Here is an 8,784-nt window from a genome sequence, read left to right as displayed (position 1 = left end):
GCATTCCTGGGGACAAGCAGCAGCAGCACAACTATGTCCCGCTGCTATTTGTCCCCAGGGAAATGTACATGTGTGCTCGTCTGGATGCAGCCAAGAGATCTGAGCTCTACAATTGCAAGGGACAAACTGGGATCATTGTCCCTGAGTCTTGTTTGAACATCTTCCTGGGATCATAAGTATCAAGGGAAAGGTGTACATGAAGTCTGGAGTCCAAGGAATAAGAAAAACACTGGGCTCCTGCCTGCCAGAGAGTTGAGGGAACATTTGCAATCCTTGGAGTGGTCTCGGCTGGTCTGCAAGTGTTCTGAAGGCCTGGAAGACAGAGATTCCTGTTATTTTACAAAGATGAAATCTTGCCATGACACCTGATGTACTTGTGTACTGACATGTACTCCAGATGCTTCTGATGGGTTCTTGTTGTGGTACTGGCTGCACATGGCATCTCTTTAAGGTAGTAAAGTCTTTGTCAGCCTGGAATCTAACATGGCTCTTGTGAATTCAGTGATTTTTATTAGAATCTGTGCAGATTTGCCCTTGCTGACTTCAAGACTGAGGGAAGTGAAGAGAGCTAGATTCTTTTGAGTAGACTTTTTGAAATGAGCCCTGTTTGAGCCACAAGTAAGTATACTGGATTCTTTGTTTCCGTGGAAGGATTGCAACTTTGGTAAATAGCCTCAGCTTCAAGTACAGACTGGAGTGTGTAGGGCTCTGTATTTTTCACAGTATGTTCCTATCCTGAACCTTCAATTTTTCTGTGTGCTAAAAATACAGAGATATGGAAGCAGGTGCCTTTTGTGGTCTGTGAAACAGTCTATTGGATCCAACTATAGGGAAGGATAGAGGTTATTCTTCTAAACTGGATGAATAAAGGCACTGAGGCCTCAATGCTTTAGGATGAGCTATATCCCCCTTTCTTCTATGCTGTAACAAGGAGCAGGAGTAGAAGCCTTTCCTTCCAAATAGGTACTTTCCCTACTGCTTCTAGCATCAATAGGGAGTTGACCTCACCCTGTTGAAGAAGTCTCATGATATAGGTGTCATGATGAAGAAATGAGGAAAGAGAGGAGGAATTGGGACAGTTTAGAATTGGATAGCTCATGTTGCTTTTGTCTTGCAGCTGGAACATACAGACTTCATGAACATACAGTCAATCAAATCTCATCTGTGTTGGCTTTGAAAAGGTCCTTTCCTTGAAACAGCAATGATAATGTGAGCCTGAGTTCACAAAAGCTTATGCTATATATCAGTGGTGCTCAAGCTTTTGACCTCACAGACCAGATGTGTGGCTCAGGGCTAGTCCACAGGCTGAATAGGCCCTGTGGACCCATGCCCATCTATGCACTGGGACTGAGCCCCACACCACCCTCACCTAGCCCTTCACATTGAGATCAGGGCCTGGGGCCTCGTGCTGCCCCATGTGCTACAATCAGACCCTGGAGACCTGCACTCTCCCTGCCTGGCTCTGTCTGCTGGGACTGTACCCTATGCCACCCTGGATGCCCAACACAGCACTCAAGGCATTGCTATCCAGCCTGCAGGGTCAGGTTATCCCATGGGCGCCAAAAATTCCATGGGCCCAGCAAAGTTACTACTCCCCCACTATCAAATTTTCAGACTTGTGGGGAGGACCATGGGCCAAGTGACATGTTTCTGGGGGCCAGATCTGGCCTGTGGGCTGGATATCTATCTTTCTATTCATGTGTGTGCGCATGTGTGTGCATGTGTGTGTATCTTCAGTAAATCTACAAGGTGCATAACTGCCCTGCCTTCAGCCATGCTGAAGACACCAAGCACTGTTGGGAGTGCTAGACCACAAGCATCTGTCCCTACTTATAGTTGATGTTAGCTCCTCTTGATGCTGGTTCAGGACTTTGTCCATCAGGAGGGAGAATGTCCCACAGTAGAGAATTATTCTTCACAAGAAACTACCCAGAGTTGAAAGCACAAAGCACAGTACACTTTCCATCCAAAAATGTACAACCTCTCTGGACTCTTCTTGGGAACAGATCTGTTTGGTTGTTTGATCTTCTCATGCTTATTAGATGATCAAAGACCCTGGGGGTAGGGTCCTGGAAGAAATATCAAATCACTTAGCCAGCACTGATCTTTCTTGTCTATACAGTTAGAAGGATTTTTCTCCAGTCACCGTTTAAAAAAAAAAAAACAGACACATGATTTAGTTGAGAAGATCTGTAAACAAATCAGTACATACAGCCTGCAATCAAGCTAGCTCCATGCACTTGTTTACAGAGCATCTCAGGGCAAAGCACGGAACTGTTTTTATTCAAAGATCTTCTTCTTTGTGTTATGGATGCCTGGCTGCAAGAAACATCCAAAACCTCTGAGCACACAGGCAAGTGCTTCAGTACTGGATGTTTTCTATGGAGTTTTAAATGCCAGGTAAAGGGGCTCTGGGTACATCACAATATGGAGTCCAACCCCTGTAGGCCTGTGCCCTCATTGTAACCCCTCTTGTAGTGGCGGAAGATCCCCTCCTCTCATGAGCATCTTTTCCCTACTCGTGGAGCATAAGTATGGCCTTTTCCCCTCTGAGGCATCAAAAGTGACTGCAAAGAACCCTTCCCCTTAGCACTTACCCAACAGCTAGAATGTATCTGGTGGGCAGGAAGGCTGGACTTGCTGCCCTTTCCCCCTCCTACACTACACAGTCCTCTGTTGGGGGCATGGAGTTAGGGTTCTTCCAGAGCAGAGGGAACTAGTATGGATAACCCACTGAGTTTGACAAAGTAGTTCATGCTTCTGTAAGTGGTTGTTTCAGGCTCTCTGCAACCTGTGACAGGTCCTGTGGTCCAAGTTCCTTCAGGTAATATTTTCAAACTTTTGTCCTCAGCCACAGGAGCTCAGGACTTGCTTTCTAAATGACAGCTGAACTTACAATGTCATCACATGACAGCAGGACCTGGGGCCCTAGGAATGGGGCAATAAAGTTAAGGTCTTAATCCAGACCTGCATTTTACCAGCCTTGACAACATCTCATTAAAACATGCACAACAGCTGTGTGAGAATTTTCTGTAGGAACTCAAAGGGCGCACCTACACATGCAAATGTAAGGTGCATTAGCCATTTTTCAGGCACGTTAAGTCTACATGTGTGTGCCCTTAATGCACCTTAAAATAGTGATTTTCAGCTATTTGCACCTAAATTTGATATCTGCAAAAACAAAAGTAGGTATCAAATTTAGGTGCGAATAGCTGAAGTGCATTAACACATATGTAGATACACTGAGGTGCATTAACGCTGCACCCACTCTCCACCAGGGCTGGCAGGGCAGAGTTGCAGAAGGCATGGGGAGCGGGGCCCCTAGCAGCCCAGCCAGCGCTCATGCTGGTAAAGGTGCCATTATGGTTGATGACAGCCTGCAGCATGACGGAATGAAAACCTGCCAGCTGTAGTAGAGATGATCCCTGTGGGGTGGACAGGTGACTGGGATTTGGGTCCTGTCCAGGGTCCTGATGCACTGGGGGAAGCCCAGGGCATGAAACCCTGCCACCACCTCCAGGGGGTCATGCACCCACAGCATGGTGTGCCCCAGCACATCCTGGAGGGTGCTGCAGACCTCCAGGAGGGCCTCCCTGTTAGTCACCTTGCCCATGCCAAAGAGATGGCTGACAGTTCAGCCTGGTGGGCATGGCCAGCTTGAGCATGGTGATGGCCAGCCAGATCTCCACAGCCTGCTGCTCCAGGTGCAGGTGGAACTGGTCAAGAAGCTCCTGGAAGGTGGCGTGGGTCATCCAGCATGATGCCAGCCACTGCTCATTGTCTAAAGTACACTGGATGATGTGCAGTCCTGGCTGGCTGGGTGAGCCTGCAGGCAGCAAGGCTGAAGCCCCAGGAGCTTGTGGATGGCACTGGTGGATGGGCGGTGTCAGCACAGGGGCAGGGGTGCTCAGACACTGCAGTGAGCCTGGCCACACAGCCATGCAGCAATCGCCAGGGTGCAGGTAAGGCTGAGACTGACCTGGGCCAGGTGCCAGTCACTGTGGAGGCAAAGCATGACTAGCAGGGTGGCAAGCAGGAGCCCGTGGTGCAGGTTGTTGCTCCTGGGGCCTGGGGGTGGCGCAGCCATCACACAGTGGAAACAGGCTCTGGCAACAGAGTCAGAGAGGACTGTGCCAGCACTCTGCAGACTGCTCCAGGCCAGAAATGCAGGTGGCCAGGGAGCACCATGTGGAGCTGGCTTTTAAAGAGTGTCCCTGGCCCCAGGCAGTGGTGACCAGAGCCTCCAGCTCTCCCTGAGTCCTGCAGGGGGACAGCACAAGGCCAAGGGAGCCCTGAAGCAGGCTAGTGCCATGAGGAGCAAATCTGCTCCCAAATGGCTCCACATGTAGACACCTGCCCAGGATGTGTTTACTGTGAAGTGAATTACTGTGCAGTAAATCCATATAGCACTAAGTATATGTGTAGAGACACACCCTTAGAGTACTACTCATGTATTGGTCTCAAAGCCTGGAGCAGCCTGGAGCATCCTACACTATAAATTGGGGAAGCCAGTACAAGGGAGTCACAAACATATCTTAAAACCATTGCTATACCCCCTCAGGGGCTGCAGTAAGGTTTTAGCATCCTTACTGTTTCTTCTGTGCTGTTTTTTAGACAGAATTTATAAGAAATTACATACATCCTTTCTTTCTTGGTTGGGAGATTTGTGGTCAAAAAGGGTTATGCTTGGTCCTCTTTGCATACTGCTTGCCTGGGCCCCTATTCTTCTCAGCAGGGGATGTTCACAGAGAGGTCACATGCATTCATAGATGTAAAGTGAAATGACTTGTGCCAAAATCCTGCTCCCTCTGTCTTTCTGTCTGCAGCAGAACTGATGCAGTTCTGCTATGTCAGGGAAAGGGCCTTTGAACCTATGCAAACACATTGTCCTTCAAATGCAAAGCTTCACATCAGGAGTTTCATGTGCCCATCATGGATATACTTGGGGTCAAGTCAATGAATATGTGACTAGTTGAAGCCACTGGTTATCCCTCTTCTCTCCCATGGAGTGAGATGTAGGAAGAATACTAGTTGCTGCAATCTTTAAGAGACAGTAATAGCTACAGAGCCACAATGGACTTAGCATGGCTAGAGGTAGTATAGACAAGGAGGGCCAATGTAAAGACACATTCAGGCCACACACACTGACTGTGTATACCAAATGCAGAAAAAAAAAATTAGTGTATCTGCTTATAGAGCAACACTGGACATGTACCAATGAGCACCCAGGAGATTGATAGAGGTATTGGTCACATATCCAGCAACATTACATATTTTCAGGAATTGGCATGAACACAGTAGGATTCTTCCTAGCCTGGTTAGTTGGGGGTAGAAAATGTTCGTTAACATTTTTTTGGTATGAGGGAGACAATTCTTTCCCTCATACTTTCAGCCTCTTCAGATGTCAACAGCATGCAGTTCCCTCATTTCCTGTGAGCGGGAGCTAGTGACAAATGGAAGCACAAGGCCCCTTTGACTCACCACAGAGGAGAAGTCCTTTTACCCAAAGACCCTTGAGGAGGCTATGCATGCCTTTAGTGTGTAGTTCACTTGGGCAATGCTGCAACATTCCACCTTTCTGGGTCATGCTACCAGAGCATTTAATCCAAAATACAGGCTAACCCACAGTCAACTAAGCCGGAAATGGGCACCTGGGGCATTTTTACACATGCTACAGGAAGCATGGGGGTTGCTTTAATTAGCGAGCGCTTTTAATGAAAAGTACCTAAGCATCATGTGTATTAGCATCCCTTGCGCTGAAAAATGGCAGGGCGCTTTGAACTAAAGCTAATCAAATAAGCTTTAGTTCAAAGTGTTCCACCACCATTTTTCAGTGTGGGGACACTAATACATGTGACGCCAGAGTCTGCTGGAGCACGTTTATTTCCATGCTGGCTCACTACATGTGTATAGGAGTCCCTGGTTGTTTTGCCTGGGAGTCAAAGGTGGCTGGATATGAACATGACTCTTTTGTGTATCATGGCAACTGGTGTGGCCTAATCACATTAGCCCAATGAGTCATCTGGACTCAGGAGAACTATTGACCTACCTTTAGTTTAAGGTCAGGGTCATCTTTAATTCAGCTGGTTTTTCACTGCCCAGAATACCTCCAACCTTGCCCTCTTCACCATTGGTTCCACAGAGTTATTTTCTATCTTCTGTGGGGTGTCAGAGCACAGCTAAGTGTTTGACTCAAGCAGAGAGCATAGCAAGTTCCTGCCAGATCTTCTAGGCAAAGCAGCACTAGTCTGGGTCAAAGCTTGGACTGGAAACCTCCAAGGAGCAACTATTCAACTGTAATTCAGCGGGTGGCAATCTTTCTTCTCTAGTAGCACTACACCATTGCCCAGGCATCACACTACCAAGCACTGAGCTGTGCCATCAGTTGGATCAGAAGCGACTCTGAGCCCGCTTTCTAGTCTCCTGGCCAAAGGGAATTTTGGACAATTAACGCACTCTACCTCACCCCTTCCTGCATTTTCAAGCATTCTTCACTTCCTGTATGAAACTGTTGTGCTGGCTTGTGTGAGTGTCATTAAACCTCTGTTACCTACCACCTCAGAGGGGCCTGCATTTCAGTGAAGGGGAAACCAATTACTGCACTCAGTCTGTGGAGTTTATAAAACAATTTAGGTTACTTCAGGATGAAGGAGGCAATAAAAATGCTGGAATTATTAAAAATATATATTATTTACCACACCCGATACCAGTACTTTTTTCCCTTGCAAAGCTGCTGTACCTTGTATATTTTGCTGCTGAATGCTTGGGGTTTTTTTTCCCCTTTTAGCAGCTAGTGTGTGTGTTAACTTTTAAGGCCAATTATATGGTTTATTAATAGAGCAGTTCTGTGTCTAAACCAGTGAATGTTCTTTTGCCTTCTCCACTTTTGGAGAGACACATGCACATACACCGCACATAGAATAGACCTGTGCTGTGTGGATTTAATTGGCCCCTACTGAGACTGGTACCTTGCTATGGAGGGCCTGATTATGAGCCTTTCTGACCCAATCCTGAGATGCGGGAATCTACACCTGGTAGGGAGACTGAGCACATTGAAAGGTCTCTACCAAACTAGTCTCCTGGTCCTGTAAGTTTGGAGTTTGGGTGTGAGGCTGGGCACCTTGTGAAAAATAAAAAAATGGGGAATTTGTCAAACCAATAGAGGGAAAATATTGCCAAATTGAAGCTCAGATAGTCAGATCAGTGGTCAGTGCCTAGGTGAGCCCTATGACAGGAACCAGCCAAGCCATGCCATGGCATATGCTCCAGCTGCCATGGCACCAGCCCACTCGCATGGCATGTGAAGGACTGAAACCACAATCTGTAGGTTAATAGTTTGCACAAATTTTAAAAAACTGAGCCAAGATAGGGCCTAGGCTTGATGGTGTTTAATTCATGCCTAGCATGCTGAAGTATATCCAGTTGGACCTCTGCTTCCCACCTTTCAAAGTGACATCGGGCTATATAAATCTTCCTCCCTAAAGGATATGGTTTGTCACCTGCCTCAGTTGTGTCCCCATTATTCCTCATAGTTGTATCTGTGTAGGCAAGCTAATTAACACCACAGATTCATAATGTTAGGGTCGGAAGGGACCTCAGTAGGGACAGGGCCAAGTAACCTGTTATAACCTAGCTTGCAGCACTGTAGACACAGCTACACTACTTCTGGTTGGTCATATTCAGAGAATGGATGATGGCTGTATACCCAAGGATCTCCTGTATGCAGAACTCTTTACAGAAAGAAAACCGCGTGGACATCCTCATCTCTGGTTCAAAGATGCTTGCAAGACAGATATTAAGGCAACAAATATCAAGCCAAATGACTGGGAAAAGATTGCTGAAAATCAAAGAGCTTGGAATGTCTATTAAGCATGGAATAAAGGCTTTTGACGAAAGAAGAACCCACTGCAATATTGATTGCTTTGTGATAATTTTTTTGAAACCTCTCATATTTCCTAGTTGGCTTCTGAGTTTAGCCATCGGGTTTTTTGTTTTTTTCTTTCCTTGCTCAACTGCATTGTCTTGCTGGTCTTTCCAGTTACAATGAGGGATAGTCAGAGCAGAAAAGTGTTTGCACTTAGAAGTTTTAAACCTGTGCTTAAAGGCTGACTGTTTTTTGAGACCTGCTCATTTTCTGTGCACTCTACGGCTGATACAAATATATAGGCCCATATCTGAGAGTCACTCATCAGCACTCCACGTAGTGGCTGAAACAATCAAATCATCATGGTGAGGCTTTATCCAATAGTATCCAATTAAAATAAAAGCATTGCTGCCTTTCTGCAGCCCGGCTGGGCAAGTTAAACTTACAGTACCAGCCAAAGTAATTTAATTAGAGTAGATGGAAGGATCAAATTTCTGCTGATCTTTCCTGTTACTAGTTATATGGTCGACTGCTCACCATGCTTCTTACTCTGCCAGATAAAAAGCTGGGGGGAAGAAGGCCATGTAGGGTGTTTCATCAATTAGCATCTCAAAATTCTGCACTTTTAACAGCATGTAAAAAAGGTCAAATTGACAAAGTCCCAAAGAACAGGGATGTAGAAAGCATATAGGGCTGAACCAAGAGATAGCTTCTGCTTTTCTGGACTGTAAAATGTTGGCCTTCAACTCACTCTCCAGCACTATAATACTAATATACACAAGTCACTGTTTTACTATGTTTGTTTCCCAGATCCCTTTAGGGCAGTGATGGGCAATTATTGGAAGCTTCAGTGCTGTGCCTGCTAGATCACACAGGACTTCCCTGAGCAGCTAATAGTGCAATGAAGTTACTGTGCTATA

This window comes from Alligator sinensis, unplaced genomic scaffold, assembly GCF_000455745.1.
Source record: "Alligator sinensis unplaced genomic scaffold, ASM45574v1 scaffold140_1, whole genome shotgun sequence".
NCBI classification, from domain to species: Eukaryota; Metazoa; Chordata; order Crocodylia; family Alligatoridae; genus Alligator; species Alligator sinensis.
This window is presented reverse-complemented; position numbering follows the sequence as displayed.